This window comes from Pseudophryne corroboree, unplaced genomic scaffold, assembly GCF_028390025.1.
Source record: "Pseudophryne corroboree isolate aPseCor3 unplaced genomic scaffold, aPseCor3.hap2 scaffold_859, whole genome shotgun sequence".
NCBI lineage: Eukaryota > Metazoa > Chordata > Amphibia > Anura > Myobatrachidae > Pseudophryne > Pseudophryne corroboree.
This window is the reverse complement of record NW_026970438.1, coordinates 120,615-136,160: the sequence shown is the minus strand read 5'-3', so window position 1 is coordinate 136,160 and position 15,546 is coordinate 120,615. Positions and strand designations below refer to the sequence as shown.

General features: G+C 48.2%; 22 non-coding genes and 2 pseudogenes across 22 annotated transcripts; all 24 read left to right on the top strand.

Annotated features, from left to right (window-relative positions):
- The first annotated feature begins 1,794 nt into the window (after nucleotides 1–1,794).
- LOC135043384 (U1 spliceosomal RNA) lies at nucleotides 1,795–1,958 on the top strand. Its single transcript, XR_010236266.1, has one exon. It is a non-coding gene; the product is annotated as a U1 spliceosomal RNA (small nuclear RNA).
- Nucleotides 1,959–2,110: 152 nt separating this feature from the next.
- LOC135043394 (U1 spliceosomal RNA) lies at nucleotides 2,111–2,252 on the top strand (annotated as a pseudogene).
- Nucleotides 2,253–2,944: 692 nt separating this feature from the next.
- LOC135043375 (U1 spliceosomal RNA) lies at nucleotides 2,945–3,108 on the top strand. Its single transcript, XR_010236257.1, has one exon. It is a non-coding gene; the product is annotated as a U1 spliceosomal RNA (small nuclear RNA).
- Nucleotides 3,109–3,260: 152 nt separating this feature from the next.
- Nucleotides 3,261–3,423, top strand: LOC135043392 (U1 spliceosomal RNA). The gene has a single exon (XR_010236275.1). It is a non-coding gene; the product is annotated as a U1 spliceosomal RNA (small nuclear RNA).
- A 665-nt stretch (nucleotides 3,424–4,088) lies between these two features.
- Nucleotides 4,089–4,252, top strand: LOC135043374 (U1 spliceosomal RNA). The gene has a single exon (XR_010236256.1). It is a non-coding gene; the product is annotated as a U1 spliceosomal RNA (small nuclear RNA).
- A 152-nt stretch (nucleotides 4,253–4,404) lies between these two features.
- LOC135043387 (U1 spliceosomal RNA) lies at nucleotides 4,405–4,567 on the top strand. Its single transcript, XR_010236269.1, has one exon. It is a non-coding gene; the product is annotated as a U1 spliceosomal RNA (small nuclear RNA).
- Nucleotides 4,568–5,238: 671 nt separating this feature from the next.
- On the top strand, nucleotides 5,239–5,402 carry LOC135043373 (U1 spliceosomal RNA). The gene has a single exon (XR_010236255.1). It is a non-coding gene; the product is annotated as a U1 spliceosomal RNA (small nuclear RNA).
- A 152-nt stretch (nucleotides 5,403–5,554) lies between these two features.
- LOC135043390 (U1 spliceosomal RNA) lies at nucleotides 5,555–5,717 on the top strand. The gene has a single exon (XR_010236272.1). It is a non-coding gene; the product is annotated as a U1 spliceosomal RNA (small nuclear RNA).
- Nucleotides 5,718–6,389: 672 nt separating this feature from the next.
- LOC135043381 (U1 spliceosomal RNA) lies at nucleotides 6,390–6,553 on the top strand. Its single transcript, XR_010236263.1, has one exon. It is a non-coding gene; the product is annotated as a U1 spliceosomal RNA (small nuclear RNA).
- A 152-nt stretch (nucleotides 6,554–6,705) lies between these two features.
- Nucleotides 6,706–6,847, top strand: LOC135043399 (U1 spliceosomal RNA; annotated as a pseudogene).
- A 692-nt stretch (nucleotides 6,848–7,539) lies between these two features.
- LOC135043380 (U1 spliceosomal RNA) lies at nucleotides 7,540–7,703 on the top strand. The gene has a single exon (XR_010236262.1). It is a non-coding gene; the product is annotated as a U1 spliceosomal RNA (small nuclear RNA).
- Nucleotides 7,704–7,855: 152 nt separating this feature from the next.
- On the top strand, nucleotides 7,856–8,018 carry LOC135043385 (U1 spliceosomal RNA). Its single transcript, XR_010236267.1, has one exon. It is a non-coding gene; the product is annotated as a U1 spliceosomal RNA (small nuclear RNA).
- A 671-nt stretch (nucleotides 8,019–8,689) lies between these two features.
- Nucleotides 8,690–8,853, top strand: LOC135043379 (U1 spliceosomal RNA). The gene has a single exon (XR_010236261.1). It is a non-coding gene; the product is annotated as a U1 spliceosomal RNA (small nuclear RNA).
- Nucleotides 8,854–9,005: 152 nt separating this feature from the next.
- Nucleotides 9,006–9,168, top strand: LOC135043388 (U1 spliceosomal RNA). Its single transcript, XR_010236270.1, has one exon. It is a non-coding gene; the product is annotated as a U1 spliceosomal RNA (small nuclear RNA).
- A 671-nt stretch (nucleotides 9,169–9,839) lies between these two features.
- On the top strand, nucleotides 9,840–10,003 carry LOC135043378 (U1 spliceosomal RNA). The gene has a single exon (XR_010236260.1). It is a non-coding gene; the product is annotated as a U1 spliceosomal RNA (small nuclear RNA).
- Nucleotides 10,004–10,155: 152 nt separating this feature from the next.
- On the top strand, nucleotides 10,156–10,318 carry LOC135043386 (U1 spliceosomal RNA). Its single transcript, XR_010236268.1, has one exon. It is a non-coding gene; the product is annotated as a U1 spliceosomal RNA (small nuclear RNA).
- A 671-nt stretch (nucleotides 10,319–10,989) lies between these two features.
- Nucleotides 10,990–11,153, top strand: LOC135043383 (U1 spliceosomal RNA). Its single transcript, XR_010236265.1, has one exon. It is a non-coding gene; the product is annotated as a U1 spliceosomal RNA (small nuclear RNA).
- Nucleotides 11,154–11,305: 152 nt separating this feature from the next.
- Nucleotides 11,306–11,468, top strand: LOC135043393 (U1 spliceosomal RNA). Its single transcript, XR_010236276.1, has one exon. It is a non-coding gene; the product is annotated as a U1 spliceosomal RNA (small nuclear RNA).
- A 671-nt stretch (nucleotides 11,469–12,139) lies between these two features.
- On the top strand, nucleotides 12,140–12,303 carry LOC135043372 (U1 spliceosomal RNA). The gene has a single exon (XR_010236254.1). It is a non-coding gene; the product is annotated as a U1 spliceosomal RNA (small nuclear RNA).
- A 152-nt stretch (nucleotides 12,304–12,455) lies between these two features.
- Nucleotides 12,456–12,618, top strand: LOC135043389 (U1 spliceosomal RNA). The gene has a single exon (XR_010236271.1). It is a non-coding gene; the product is annotated as a U1 spliceosomal RNA (small nuclear RNA).
- A 671-nt stretch (nucleotides 12,619–13,289) lies between these two features.
- On the top strand, nucleotides 13,290–13,453 carry LOC135043377 (U1 spliceosomal RNA). The gene has a single exon (XR_010236259.1). It is a non-coding gene; the product is annotated as a U1 spliceosomal RNA (small nuclear RNA).
- A 152-nt stretch (nucleotides 13,454–13,605) lies between these two features.
- LOC135043391 (U1 spliceosomal RNA) lies at nucleotides 13,606–13,768 on the top strand. The gene has a single exon (XR_010236274.1). It is a non-coding gene; the product is annotated as a U1 spliceosomal RNA (small nuclear RNA).
- A 671-nt stretch (nucleotides 13,769–14,439) lies between these two features.
- Nucleotides 14,440–14,603, top strand: LOC135043382 (U1 spliceosomal RNA). Its single transcript, XR_010236264.1, has one exon. It is a non-coding gene; the product is annotated as a U1 spliceosomal RNA (small nuclear RNA).
- A 152-nt stretch (nucleotides 14,604–14,755) lies between these two features.
- Nucleotides 14,756–14,918, top strand: LOC135043398 (U1 spliceosomal RNA). Its single transcript, XR_010236279.1, has one exon. It is a non-coding gene; the product is annotated as a U1 spliceosomal RNA (small nuclear RNA).
- Nucleotides 14,919–15,546: the final 628 nt, after the last annotated feature.

Genomic DNA, 15,546 nt, shown 5'->3' with positions numbered 1-15,546 from the left:
AATCTTTATTTAAGGGTGAAGATGTTTCTCACAAAATTGTTGACCCAATGCATCATTGAAATTCAAGCTGGAAAGATGATTTTAATATATCACTTGTACATTTTGTATTGCTCTTCTGGTGACAATGTAGTTTGTTTTTGTCAATTACCATTTTAATAATAGGGTAAAGAAAATGAAGTGGATTTTTGAAAGAAAACAATACTGTCAATATACTATTAAAACAAATTAAAATGGTAAAAGTTATTGTACTTTAAGTAAAAATAAAACAGACAAAATATCAATCCCAGTTTTGGATTACTTTAATTAACAAACAAAAAAATGCATATAGCAGAGGATAGTTTCAATCTGCCTACCTCTGGGTTATGGGCCCAGCATGCTTCCATTGCAGTACTCTGCTGCACATGTAAGTTCAAGAGATCCTGAAGCACTCACTCATCATGGGAAAGTACCAATGTGTTTCTTCGTTGGTTGATGGAAGAAACATCTTACAAAAACTTTCCAGATTATTGACTTTTTAAAGTTTTTCTAGGAAACGTTTTAGATGAATGCTTATTAGCCTTTGTCAGTATGGAGTTTTGCAAAGTGTCTCTGTGGCGCAATCAGTTAGTATGTACGGCTATTAACCAAAAGGTTGGTGGTTCAATCCCACCCAGGGACCTAATTGACCTTGTTATCAGATTTTGGTGATCTTTAAGTAGACAGTCAAAATTTCATACCCCCTTTTATGGTGTAGGGTACCTGGCCTTCTCTGATGTAATCAGAGTTAGATTTGATTCAGTGATTTTATAAAAACAGCTAGGAAGCACAATTTAGCAGTGGGTTGCAGAGAAAAAAAATATGCTGGCAGAAAAATCCAATTGAGTGATTAAACAGCTCTTTATTTTCTGGCTTTATTTTTATGCTAACAAATTTGTTCTCTGAAAAGTGTCCACAAAGCCAAGTCTCTGATTAACACCTTTGTAAGGATGGTTTTTCACCTATTACTAAATTAAACTTGCTTCATTGGAAAGGCAGCAAGATGCATCCTCATTTCAATGTCTACTGAAATAATACAGGTTGACACCAGGAAACATTAACGCCACTGCATCCTTGCTGCTTTCTCATGTGGAAGTCTGTTTAATGTGAAAACAAGGTGATATCTAATTAGCACACAGGTAAGGAATTAAGAAAATCTTTATTTAAGGGTGAAGATGTTTCTCACAAAATCGTTGCCCCAATGCATCATTGAAATTCAAGCTGGAAAGATGATTTTAATATATCACTTGTACATTTTGTATTGCTCTTCTGGTGACAATGTAGTTTGTTTTTGTCAATTACCATTTTAATAATAGGGTAAAGAAAATTAAGTGGATTTTTGAAAGAAAACAATACTGTCAATATACTATTAAAACAAATTAAAATGGTAAAAGTTATTGTACTTTAAGTAAAAATAAAAGAGACAAAATATCAATCCCAGTTTTGGATTACTTTAATTAACACAAAAAAAATGCATATAGCAGAGGATAGTTTCAATCTGCCTACCTCTGGGTTATGGGCCCAGCATCACTGTATGCAAATCCGTCTTCTGCAGACCTTCCCCCAGGAATGCTTGTACTAGTTGTTGCATTTGGTTTGTTGTTTGGGGGTGCTTCAGTATTAGGCAGCCTTCTGCCCTCCCATGTTCATTTGAAAATATGTGTTCTCCCTGCAGTTGTTGTCCCCAGATGAGAGTTCCCTTGTGCTGCCTCAGTTGAATCGCCTTTACTTGACAGAGATGTGCCTGAGCAGCGGCCCTCCCCAGCCCTATCCCAAATCATACTTATTTTGCATAGGAGATATCATGGTCATGAAGATTGTTCTCCCAGGGTGAGGTTCATTCATTGCATTCTGGGTATGATGACCCCTGTGATTTCCCCAAATATGGGAAACTCGACTGCATTATTTGTGGTAGTGGGGGACTGTGTTTGTGCTTTCCTCTGGTCAGCTCTGGTAAAAGTCAGATTTCTTTGTCTCAGATCTTCCTCTAGCCTTGTTCTTCTTTCGAGAGTTCCCTTGTGCTGCCTCAGTTGGATCTCCTTCACTTGACAGGGGGGTGCCCGAGCAGCGACCCTCCCCAGCTCTAGCCCAACTCCTACTTACCTGCCAGGTGAGATACTATGATCAGGAAGGTGCTTCTCCCAGGGCAAGGCTCACCCATTGCACTCTGGGTGTGCTGCCCCTTTGATTTCCCCAAATGTGGGACACTTGACTGCATAATTTGTGTTTCCCCTGGTCGGCTCTCATATAATTCAGATCTCTTTGTCTCAGGTCTCTCTTCAGCCTAGTTTGCTGTCTGTTTCCACTTCTCTTTTCTTGAGCCGCTCCCTTCTATGCCCTTGCACACTAGCCTGACTTCTCCCATCTGCTTACTTTGTGCCTTCCAACGCACAATGCGAACTACAGGTAGTGCTGCAGGGCCCACACCCTTTTACTTGCCTTACAGAGCAGCTCTGGAGCTGTTACAGTGCCCAGCTGCTGCAAGAAATCAGCTTGAATGCTTCAGGGGCTGGGGCATAGCCAACATGAGCCCCACACCGAAGGAGGGTGGAGGTGTTTAATGCGAACTAGGGGTCATCCAAGCGCCGCAAAAGGCCGCCATGCCCTGCATGCCCCTTTTCTCTTTTCATATGCAGACGAGGGTTGAAGCCAACTTTGACCCACTGCTTGGATGACATCACCATATGCAAATCCATCTGCTGCAGGCCTTCCCCCAGGAATGCTTGCACTAGTTGTTGCATTTGGTTTGTTGTTTGGGGGTGCTTCAGTATTAGGCAGCCTTCTGCCCTCCCATGTTCATCTGAAAATATGTGTTCTCCCTGCAGTTGTTGTCCCCAGATGAGAGTTCCCTTGTGCTGCCTCAGTTGAATCTCCTTTACTTGACAGAGATGTGCCTGAGCAGCGGCCCTCCCCAGCCCTATCCCAAATCATACTTATTTTGCATAGGAGATACCATGGTCATGAAGATTGTTCTCCCAGGGTGAGGTTCATTCATTGCATTCTGGGTATGCTGACCCCTGTGATTTCCCCAAATGTGGGAAACTCGACTGCATTATTTGTGGTAGTGGGGGACTGTGTTTGTGCTTTCCTCTGGTCAGCTCTGGTAAAAGTCAGATTTCTTTGTCTCAGATCTTCCTCTAGCCTTGTTCTTCTTTCGAGAGTTCCCTTGTGCTGCCTCAGTTGGATCTCCTTCACTTGACAGGGGGGTGCCCGAGCAGCGACCCTCCCCAGCTCTAGCCCAACTCCTACTTACCTGCCAGGTGAGATACTATGATCATGAAGGTGCTTCTCCCAGGGCAAGGCTCATCCATTGCACTCTGGGTGTGCTGCTCCTGTGATTTCCCCAAATGTGGGAAACTTGACTGCATAATTTGTGTTTCCACTGGTCGGCTTTCATATAATTCAGATCTCTTTGTCTCAGGTCTCTCTCCAGCCTAGTTTGCTGTCTGTTTCCACTTCTTTTTTTTTGAGCCCCTCCCTTCTATACCCTTGTGCACTATCCTGACTTCTACTCCTGTCTGCTTACTTTGTGCCTTCCAATGCACAATGCAAACTACAGGTAGTGCTGCAGGGCCCACAACCTTTTACTTGCCTTACAGAGCAGCTCTGGAGCTGTTATAGTGCCAAGCTGCTGCAAGAAATCAGCTTGAATGCTGGGGCATTGCCAATATGAGCCCCACACCGAAGGATGGTGGGGGTGTTTAATGCGAACTAAGGGTCATCCAAGCGCCGCAAAAGGCCGCCATGCCCTGCATACCCCTTTTCTCTTTTCATATGCAGATGAGGGTTCCAGCCAACTTTGGCCCACTGCTTGGATGACATCACTGTATGCAAATCCGTCTTCTGCAGACCTTCCCCCAGGAATGCTTGTACTAGTTGTTGCATTTGGTTTGTTGTTTGGGGGTGCTTCAGTATTAGGCAGCCTTCTGCCCTCCCATGTTCATTTGAAAATATGTGTTCTCCCTGCAGTTGTTGTCCCCAGATGAGAGTTCCCTTGTGCTGCCTCAGTTGAATCTCCTTTACTTGACAGAGATATGCCTGAGCAGCGGCCCTCCCCAGCCCTATCCCAAATCATACTTATTTTGCATAGGAGATACCATGGTCATGAAGATTGTTCTCCCAGGGTGAGGTTCATTCATTGCATTCTGGGTATGCTGACCCCTGTGATTTCCCCAAATGTGGGAAACTCGACTGCATTATTTGTGGTAGTGGGGGACTGTGTTTGTGCTTTCCTCTGGTCAGCTCTGGTAAAAGTCAGATTTCTTTGTCTCAGATCTTCCTCTAGCCTTGTTCTTCTTTCGAGAGTTCCCTTGTGCTGCCTCAGTTGGATCTCCTTCACTTGACAGGGGGGTGCCCGAGCAGCGACCCTCCCCAGCTCTAGCCCAACTCCTACTTACCTGCCAGGTGAGATACTATGATCAGGAAGGTGCTTCTCCCAGGGCAAGGCTCACCCATTGCACTCTGGGTGTGCTGCTCCTGCGATTTCCCCAAATGTGGGACACTTGACTGCATAATTTGTGTTTCCTCTGGTCGGCTCTCGTATAATTCAGATCTCTTTGTCTCAGGTCTCTCTCCAGCCTAGTTTGCTGTCTGTTTCCACTTCTCTTTTCTTGAGCCGCTCCCTTCTATGCCCTTGCGCACTATCCTGACTTCTCCCGTCTGCTTACTTTGTGCCTTCCAACGCACAATGCGAACTACAGGTAGTGCTGCAGGGCCCACACCCTTTTAGTTGCCTTACAGAGCAGCTCTGGAGCTGTTACAGTGCCCAGCTGCTGCAAGAAATCAGCTGGAATGCTTCAGGGGCTGGGGCATTGCCAACATGAGCCCCACACCGAAGGAGGGTGGGGGTGTTTAATGCGAACTGAGGGTCATCCAAGCGCCGCAAAAGGCCGCCATGCCCTGCATACCCCTTTTCTCTTTTCATATGCAGATGAGGGTTCCAGCCAACTTTGGCCCACTGCTTGGATGACATCACTGTATGCAAATCCGTCTTCTGCAGACCTTCCCCCAGGAATGCTTGTACTAGTTGTTGCATTTGGTTTGTTGTTTGGGGGTGCTTCAGTATTAGGCAGCCTTCTGCCCTCCCATGTTCATTTGAAAATATGTGTTCTCCCTGCAGTTGTTGTCCCCAGATGAGAGTTCCCTTGTGCTGCCTCAGATGAATCTCCTTTACTTGACAGATATATGCCTGAGCAGCGGCCCTCCCCAGCCCTATCCCAAATCATACTTATTTTGCATAGGAGATACCATGGTCATGAAGATTGTTCTCCCAGGGTGAGGTTCATTCATTGCATTCTGGGTATGCTGACCCCTGTGATTTCCCCAAATGTGGGAAACTCGACTGCATTATTTGTGGTAGTGGGGGACTGTGTTTGTGCTTTCCTCTGCTCAGCTCTGGTAAAAGTCAGATTTCTTTGTCTCAGATCTTCCTCTAGCCTTGTTCTTCTTTCGAGAGTTCCCTTGTGCTGCCTCAGTTGGATCTCCTTCACTTGACAGGGGGGTGCCCTAGCAGCGACCCTCCCCAGCTCTAGCCCAACTCCTACTTACCTGCCTGGTGAGATATTATGATCAGGAAGGTGCTTCTCCCAGGGCAAGGCTCACCCATTGCACTCTGGGTGTGCTGCTCCTGCGATTTCCCCAAATGTGGGACACTTGACTGCATAATTTGTGTTTCCTCTGGTCGGCTCTCGTATAATTCAGATCTCTTTGTCTCAGGTCTCTCTCCAGCCTAGTTTGCTGTCTGTTTCCACTTCTCTTTTCTTGAGCCGCTCCCTTCTATGCCCTTGCGCACTATCCTGACTTCTCCCGTCTGCTTACTTTGTGCCTTCCAACGCACAATGCGAACTACAGGTAGTGCTGCAGGGCCCACACCCTTTTACTTGCCTTACAGAGCAGCTCTGGAGCTGTTACAGTGCCCAGCTGCTGCAAGAAATCAGCTTGAATGCTTCAGGTGCTGGGGCATAGCCAACATGAGCCCCACACCGAAGGAGGGTGGAGGTGTTTAATGCGAATTAGGGGTCATGCAAGCGCCGCAAAAGGCCGCCATGCCCTGCACATCCCTTTTTTCTTTTCATATGCAGACGAGGGTTGAAGCCAACTTTGACCCACTGCTTGGATGACATCACCATATGCAAATCCATCTGCTGCAGGCCTTCCCCCAGGAATGCTTGCACTAGTTGTTGCATTTGGTTTGTTGTTTTTTGGGTGCTTCAGTATTAGGCAGCCTTCTGCCCTCCCATGTTCATCTGAAAATATGTGTTCTCCCTGCAGTTGTTGTCCCCAGATGAGAGTTCCCTTGTGCTGCCTCAGTTGAATCGCCTTTACTTGACAGAGATGTGCCTGAGCAGCGGCCCTCCCCAGCCCTATACCAAATCATACTTATTTTGCATAGGAGATATCATGGTCATGAAGATTGTTCTCCCAGGGTGAGGTTCATTCATTGCATTCTGGGTATGATGACCCCTGTGATTTCCCCAAATGTGGGAAACTCGACTGCATTATTTGTGGTAGTGGGGGACTGTGTTTGTGCTTTCCTCTGGTCAGCTCTGGTAAAAGTCAGATTTCTTTGTCTCAGATCTTCCTCTAGCCTTGTTCTTCTTTCGAGAGTTCCCTTGTGCTGCCTCAGTTGGATCTCCTTCACTTGACAGGGGGGTGCCCGAGCAGCGACCCTCCCCAGCTCTAGCCCAACTCCTACTTACCTGCCAGGTGAGATACTATGATGATGTCGGTGCTTCTCCCAGGGCAAGGCTCACCCATTGCACTCTGGGTGTGCTGCCCCTTTGATTTCCCCAAATGTGGGAAACTTGACTGCATAATTTGTGTTTCCCCTGGTCGGCTCTCATATAATTCAGATCTCTTTGTCTCAGGTCTCTCTTCAGCCTAGTTTGCTGTCTGTTTCCACTTCTCTTTTCTTGAGCCGCTCCCTTCTATGCCCTTGCGCACTATCCTGACTTCTCCCATCTGCTTACTTTGTGCCTTCCAACGCACAATGCGAACTACAGGTAGTGCTGCAGGGCCCACACCCTTTTACTTGCCTTACAGAGCAGCTCTGGAGCTGTTACAGTGCCCAGCTGCTGCAAGAAATCAGCTTGAATGCTTCAGGGGCTGGGGCATAGCCAACATGAGCCCCACACCGAAGGAGGGTGGAGGTGTTTAATGCGAACTAGGGGTCATCCAAGCGCCGCAAAAGGCCGCCATGCCCTGCACGCCCCTTTTCTCTTTTCATATGCAGATGAGGGTTGAAGCCAACTTTGACCCACTGCTTGGATGACATCACCATATGCAAATCCATCTGCTGCAGGCCTTCCCCCAGGAATGCTTGTACTAGTAGTTGCATTTGGTTTGTTGTTTGGGGGTGCTTCAGTATTAGGCAGCCTTCTGCCCTCCCATGTTCATCTGAAAATATGTGTTCTCCCTGCAGTTGTTGTCCCCAGATGAGAGTTCCCTTGTGCTGCCTCAGTTGAATCTCCTTTACTTGACAGAGATGTGCCTGAGCAGCGGCCCTCCCCAGCCCTATCCCAAATCATACTTATTTTGCATAGGAGATACCATGGTCATGAAGATTGTTCTCCCAGGGTGAGGTTCATTCATTGCATTCTGAGTATGCTGACCCCTGTGATTTCCCCAAATGTGGGAAACTCGACTGCATTATTTGTGGTAGAGGGGGACTATGTTTGTGCTTTCCTCTGGTCAGCTCTGTTAAAAGTCAGATTTCTTTGTCTCAGATCTTCCTCTAGCCTTGTTCCTCTTTCGAGAGTTCCCTTGTGCTGCCTCAGTTGGATCTCCTTCACTTGACAGGGGGGTTCCCGAGCAGCGACCCTCCCCAGCTCTAGCCCAACTCCTACTTACCTGCCAGGTGAGATACTATGATCATGAAGGTGCTTCTCCCAGGGCAAGGCTCACCCATTGCACTCTGGGTGTGCTGCTCCTGCAATTTCCCCAAATGTGGGACACTTGACTGCATAATTTGTGATTCCTCTGGTCGGCTCTCGTATAATTCAGATCTCTTTGTCTCAGGTCTCTCTCCAGCCTAGTTTGCTGTCTGTTTCCACTTCTCTTTTCTTGAGCCGCTCCCTTCTATGCCCTTGCGCACTATCCTGACTTCTCCCATCTGCTTACTTTGTGCCTTCCAACGCACAATGCATACTACAGGTAGTGCTGCAGGGCCCACACCCTTTTACATGCTTTACAGAACAGCTCTGGAGCTGTTACAGTGCCCAGCTGCTGCAAGAAATCATCTTGAATGCTTCAGGGGCTGGGGCATAGCCAACATGAGCCCCACACCGAAGGAGGGTGGAGATGTTTAATGCGAATTAAGGGTCATCCAAGCGCCACAAAAGGACGCCATGCCCTGCACATCCCTTTTTTCTTTTCATATGCAGACGAGGGTTGAAGCCAACTTTGACCCACTGCTTGGATGACATCACCATATGCAAATCCATCTGCTGCAGGCCTTCCCCCAGGAATGCTTACACTAGTTGTTGCATTTGGTTTGTTGTTTGGGGGTGCTTCAGTATTAGGCAGCCTTCTGCCCTCCCATGTTCATCTGAAAATATGTGTTCTCCCTGCAGTTGTTGTCCCCAGATGAGAGTTCCCTTGTGCTGCCTCAGTTGAATCTCCTTTACTTGACAGAGATGTGCCTGAGCAGCGGCCCTCCCCAGCCCTATCCCAAATCATACTTATTTTGCATAGGAGATACCATGGTCATGAAGATTGTTCTCCCAGGGTGAGGTTCATTCATTGCATTCTGGGTATGCTGACCCCTGTGATTTCCCCAAATGTGGGAAACTCGACTGCATTATTTGTGGTAGTGGGGGACTGTGTTTGGGCTTTCCTCTGCTCAGCTCTGGTAAAAGTCAGATTTCTTTGTCTCAGATCTTCCTCTAGCCTTGTTCTTCTTTCGAGAGTTCCCTTGTGCTGCCTCAGTTGGATCTCCTTCACTTGACAGGGGGGTGCCCGAGCAGCGACCCACCCCAGCTCTAGCCCAACTCCTACTTACCTGCCAGGTGAGATACTATGATCAGGAAGGTGCTTCTCCCAGGGCAAGGCTCACCCATTGCACTCTGGGTGTGCTGCTCCTGTGATTTCCCCAAATGTGGGAAACTTGACTGCATAATTTGTGTTTCCTCTGGTCGGCTCTCGTATAATTCAGATCTCTTTGTCTCAGGTCTTTCTCCAGCCTAGTTTGCTGTCTGTTTCCACTTCTCTTTTCTTGAGCCGCTCCCTTCTATGCCCTTGCGCACTATCCTGACCTCTCCCGTCTGCTTACTTTGTGCCTTCCAACGCACAATGCATACTACAGGTAGTGCTGCAGGGCCCACACCCTTTTACATGCTTTACAGAACAGCTCTGGAGCTGTTACAGTGCCCAGCTGCTGCAAGAAATCATCTTGAATGCTTCAGGGGCTGGGGCAAAGCCAACATGAGCCCCACACCGAAGGAGGGTGGAGATGTTTAATGCGAATTAAGGGTCATCCAAGCGCCACAAAAGGACGCCATGCCCTGCACATCCCTTTTTTGTTTTCATATGCAGACGAGGGTTGAAGCCAACTTTGACCCACTGCTTGGATGACATCACCATATGCAAATCCATCTGCTGCAGGCCTTCCCCCAGGAATGCTTACACTAGTTGTTGCATTTGGTTTGTTGTTTGGGGGTGCTTCAGTATTAGGCAGCCTTCTGCCCTCCCATGTTCATCTGAAAATATGTGTTCTCCCTGCAGTTGTTGTCCCCAGATGAGAGTTCCCTTGTGCTTCCTCAGTTGAATCTCCTTTACTTGACAGAGCTGTGCCTGAGCAGCGGCCCTCCCCAGCCCTATCCCAAATCATACTTATTTTGCATAGGAGATACCATGGTCATGAAGATTGTTCTCCCAGGGTGAGGTTCATTCATTGCATTCTGGGTATGCTGACCCCTGTGATTTCCCCAAATGTGGGAAACTCGACTGCATTATTTGTGGTAGTGGGGGACTGTGTTTGTGCTTTCTTCTGGTCAACTCTGGTAAAAGTCAGATTTCTTTGTCTCAGATCTTCCTCTAGCCTTGTTCTTCTTTCGAGAGTTCCCTTGTGCTGCCTCAGTTGGATCTCCTTCACTTGACAGGGGGGTGCCCGAGCAGCGACCCTCCCCAGCTCTAGCCCAACTCCTACTTACCTGCCAGGTGAGATACTATGATCAGGAAGGTGCTTCTCCCAGGGCAAGGCTCACCCATTGCACTCTGGGTGTGCTGCTCCTGCGATTTCCCCAAATGTGGGACACTTGACTGCATAATTTGTGTTTCCTCTGGTCGGCTCTCGTATAATTCAGATCTCTTTGTCTCAGGTCTCTCTCCAGCCTAGTTTGCTGTCTGTTTCCACTTCTCTTTTCTTGAGCCGCTCCCTTCTATGCCCTTGCGCACTATCCTGACTTCTCCCGTCTGCTTACTTTGTGCCTTCCAACGCACAATGCGAACTACAGGTAGTGCTGCAGGGCCCACACCCTTTTAGTTGCCTTACAGAGCAGCTCTGGAGCTGTTACAGTGCCCAGCTGCTGCAAGAAATCAGCTTGAATGCTTCAGGTGCTGGGGCATAGCCAACATGAGCCCCACACCTAAGGAGGGTGGAGGTGTTTAATGCGAATTAGGGGTCATGCAAGCGCCGAAAAAGGCCGCCATGCCCTGCACATCCCTTTTTTCTTTTCATATGCAGACGAGGGTTGAAGCCAACTTTGACCCACTGCTTGGATGACATCACCATATGCAAATCCATCTGCTGCAGGCCTTCCCCCAGGAATGCTTGCACTAGTTGTTGCATTTGGTTTGTTGTTTGGGGGTGCTTCAGTATTAGGCAGCCTTCTGCCCTCCCATGTTCATCTGAAAATATGTGTTCTCCCTGCAGTTGTTGTCCCCAGATGAGAGTTCCCTTGTGCTGCCTCAGTTGAATCTCCTTTACTTGACAGAGATGTGCCTGAGCAGCGGCCCTCCCCAGCCCTATCCCAAATCATACTTATTTTGCATAGGAGATACCATGGTCATGAAGATTGTTCTCCCAGGGTGAGGTTCATTCATTGCATTCTGGGTATGATGACCCCTGTGATTTCCCCAAATGTGGGAAACTCGACTGCATTATTTGTGGTAGTGGGGGACTGTGTTTGTGCTTTCTTCTGGTCAACTCTGGTAAAAATCAGATTTCTTTGTCTCAGATCTTCCTCTAGCCTTGTTCCTCTTTCGAGAGTTCCCTTGTGCTGCCTCAGTTGGATCTCCTTCACTTGACAGGGGGGTACCCGAGCAGCGACCCTCCCCAGCTCTAGCCCAACTCCTACTTACCTGCCAGGTGAGATACTATGATCATGTAGGTGCTTCTCCCAGGGCAAGGCTCACCCATTGCACTCTGGGTGTGCTGCCCCTGTGATTTCCCCAAATGTGGGAAACTTGACTGCATAATTTGTGTTTCCCCTGGTCGTCTCTCGTATAATTCAGATCTCTTTGTCTCAGGTCTCTCTCCAGCCTAGTTTGCTGTCTGTTTCCACTTCTCTTTTCTTGAGCCGCTCCCTTCTATGCCCTTGCGCACTATCCTGACTTCTCCCGTCTGCTTACTTTGTGCCTTCCAACACACAATGCAAACTACAGGTAGTGCTGCAGGGCCCACACCCTTTTACTTGCCTCACAGAGCAGCTCTGGAGCTGTTACAGTACCCAGCTGCTGCAAGAAATCAGCTTGAATGCTTCAGGGGCTGGGGCATTGCCAACATGAGCCCCACACCGAAGGAGGGTGGAGGTGTTTAATGCGAACTAAGGGTCACCCAAGCGCCGCAAAAGGCCGCCATGCCCTGCACGCCCCTTTTCTCTTTTCATATGCAGACGAGGGTTGAAGCCAACTTTGACCCACTGCTTGGATGGCATTACCATATGCAAATCAATCTGCTGCAGGCCTTCCCCCAGGAATGCTTGCACTAGTTGTTGCATTTGGTTTGTTGTTTGGGGGTGCTTCGGTATTAGGCAGCCTTCTGCCCTCCCATGTTCATCTGAAAATATGTGTTCTCCCTGCAGTTGTTGTCCCCAGATGAGAGTTCCCTTGTGCTGCCTCAGTTGAATCTCCTTTACTTGACAGAGATGTGCCTGAGCAGCGGCCCTCCCCAGCCCTATCCCAAATCATACTTATTTTGCATAGGAGATACCATGGTCATGAAGATTGTTCTCCCAGGGTGAGGTTCATTCATTGCATTCTGGGTATGCTGACCCCTGTGATTTCCCCAAATGTGGGAAACTCGACTGCATTATTTGTGGTAGTGGGGGACTGTGTTTGTGCTTTCCTCTGCTCAGCTCTGGTAAAAGTCAGATTTCTTTGTCTCAGATCTTCCTCTAGCCTTGTTCTTCTTTCGAGAGTTCCCTTGTGCTGCCTCAGTTGGATCTCCTTCACTTGACAGGGGGGTGCCCGAGCAGCGACCCTCCCCAGCTCTAGCCCAACTCCTACTTACCTGCCAGGTGAGATACTATGATCAGGAAGGTGCTTCTCCCAGGGCAAGGCTCACCCATTGCACTCTGGGTGTGCTGCTACTGCGATTTCCCCAAATGTGGGAAACTTGACTGCATAATTTGTGTTTCCTCTGGTCGGCTCTCGTATAATTCAGATCTCTTTGTCTCAGGTCTTTCTCCAGCCTAGTTTGCTGTCTGTTTCCACTTCTCTTTTCTTGAGCCGCTCCCTTCTATGCCCTTGCGCACTATCCTGACCTCTCCCGTCTGCTTACTTTGTGCCTTCCAACGCACAATGCATACTACAGGTAGTGCTGCAGGGCCCACACCCTTTTACATGCTTTAAAGAACAGCTCTGGAGCTGTTACAGTGCCCAGCTGCTGCAAGAAATCATCTTGAATGCTTCAGGGGCTGGGGCATAGCCAACATGAGCCCCACACCGAAGGAGGGTGGAGATGTTTAATGCGAATTAAGGGTCATCCAAGCGCCACAAAAGGACGCCATGCCCTGCACATCCCTTTTTTCTTTTCATATGCAGACGAGGGTTGAAGCCAACTTTGACCCATTGCTTGGATGACATCACCATATGCAAATCCATCTGCTGCAGGCCTTCCCCCAGGAATGCTTACACTAGTTGTTGCATTTGGTTTGTTGTTTGGGGGTGCTTCAGTATTAGGCAGCCTTCTGCCCTCCCATGTTCATCTGAAAATATGTGTTCTCCCTGCAGTTGTTGTCCCCAGATGAGAGTTCCCTTGTGCTGCCTCAGTTGAATCTCCTTTACTTGACAGAGATGTGCCTGAGCAGCGGCCCTCCCCAGCCCTATCCCAAATCATACTTATTTTGCATAGGAGATACCATGGTCATGAAGATTGTTCTCCCAGGGTGAGGTTCATTCATTGCATTCTGGGTATGCTGACCCCTGTGATTTCCCCAAATGTGGGAAACTCGACTGCATTATTTGTGGTAGTGGGGGACTGTGTTTGTGCTTTCTTCTGGTCAACTCTGGTAAAAGTCAGATTTCTTTGTCTCAGATCTTCCTCTAGCCTTGTTCTTCTTTCGAGAGTTCCCTTGTGCTGCCTCAGTTGGATCTCCTTCACTTGACAGGGGGGTGCCCGAGCAGCGACCCTCCCCAGCTCTAGCCCAACTCCTACTTATCTGCCAGGTGAGATACTATGATCAGGAAGGTGCTTCTCCCAGGGCAAGGCTCACCCATTGCACTCTGGGTGTGCTGCTCCTGCGATTTCCCCAAATGTGGGACACTTGACTGCATAATTTGTGTTTCCTCTGGTCGGCTCTCGTATAATTCAGATCTCTTTGTCTCAGGTCTCTCTCCAGCCTAGTTTGCTGTCTGTTTCCACTTCTCTTTTCTTGAGCCGCTCCCTTCTATGCCCTTGCGCACTATCCTGACTTCTCCTGTCTGCTTACTTTGTGCCTTCCAACGCACAATGCGAACTACAGGTAGTGCTGCAGGGCCCACACCCTTTTAGTTGCCTTACAGAGCAGCTCTGGAGCTGTTACAGTGCCCAGCTGCTGCAAGAAATCAGCTTGAATGCTTCAGGTGCTGGGGCATAGCCAACATGAGCCCCACACCTAAGGAGGGTGGAGGTGTTTAATGCGAATTAGGGGTCATGCAAGCGCCGCAAAAGGCCGCCATGCCCTGCACATCCCTTTTTTCTTTTCATATGCAGACGAGGGTTGAAGCCAACTTTGACCCACTGCTTGGATGACATCACCATATGCAAATCCATCTGCTGCAGGCCTTCCCCCAGGAATGCTTGCACTAGTTGTTGCATTTGGTTTGTTGTTTGGGGGTGCTTCAGTATTAGGCAGCCTTCTGCCCTCCCATGTTCATCTGAAAATATGTGTTCTCCCTGCAGTTGTTGTCCCCAGATGAGAGTTCCCTTGTGCTGCCTCAGTTGAATCGCCTTTACTTGACAGAGATGTGCCTGAGCAGCGGCCCTCCCCAGCCCTATCCCAAATCATACTTATTTTGCATAGGAGATATCATGGTCATGAAGATTGTTCTCCCAGGGTGAGGTTCATTCATTGCATTCTGGGTATGATGACCCCTGTGATTTCCCCAAATGTGGGAAACTCGACTGCATTATTTGTGGTAGAGGGGGACTGTGTTTGTGCTTTCCTCTGGTCAGCTCTGGTAAAAGTCAGATTTCTTTGTCTCAGATCTTCCTCTAGCCTTGTTCTTCTTTCGAGAGTTCTCTTGTGCTGCCTCAGTTGGATCTCCTTCACTTGACAGGGGGGTGCCCGAGCAGCGACCCTCCTCAGCTCTTGCCCAACTCCTACTTACCTGCCAGGTGAGATACTATGATCATGAAGGTGCTTCTCCCAGGGCAAGGCTCACCCATTGCACTCTGTGTGTGCTGCTCCAGCTATTTCCCCAAATGTGGGAAACTCGACTGCATAATTTGTGTTTCCCCTGGTCGGCTCTCGTATAATTCAGATCTCTTTGTCTCAGGTCTCTCTCCAGCCTAGTTTGCTGTCAGTTTCCACTTCTCTTTTCTTGAGCCGCTCCCTTCTATGCCCTTGCGCACTATCCTGACTTCTCCCGTCTGCTTACTTTGTGCCTTCCAGCGCACAATGCGAACTACAGGTAGTGCTGCAGGGCCCACACCCTTTTAGTTGCCTTACAGAGCAGCTCTGGAGCTGTTACAGTGCCCAGCTGCTGCAAGAAATCAGCATGAATGTTCTTCGTTGATTGATGGAAGAAACATCTTACAAAAACTCTCCAGATTATTGACTTTTTAAAGTTTTTCTAGGAAACGTTCTAGATGAATGCTTATTAGCGTTTGTCAGAATGTAAGTTTGCAAAGTGTCTCTGTGGCGCAATCAGTTAGCGTGTTCGGTTATTATCTAAAAGGTTGGTGGTTCAATCCCACCCAGGGACGTAATTTACCTTGTGATCAGATTTTGGTGATCTTAAAGTAGACAAGTCAAAATTTCAAACCCCCTGTTATGGTGTGGGTACCTGGCCTTCCCTGATGTAATCAGAGTTAGATTTGATTCAGTGATTTTATAAAAACAGCTAGGAAGCACAATTTAGCAGTAGGTTGCAGAGAAAAAAAAAATATGC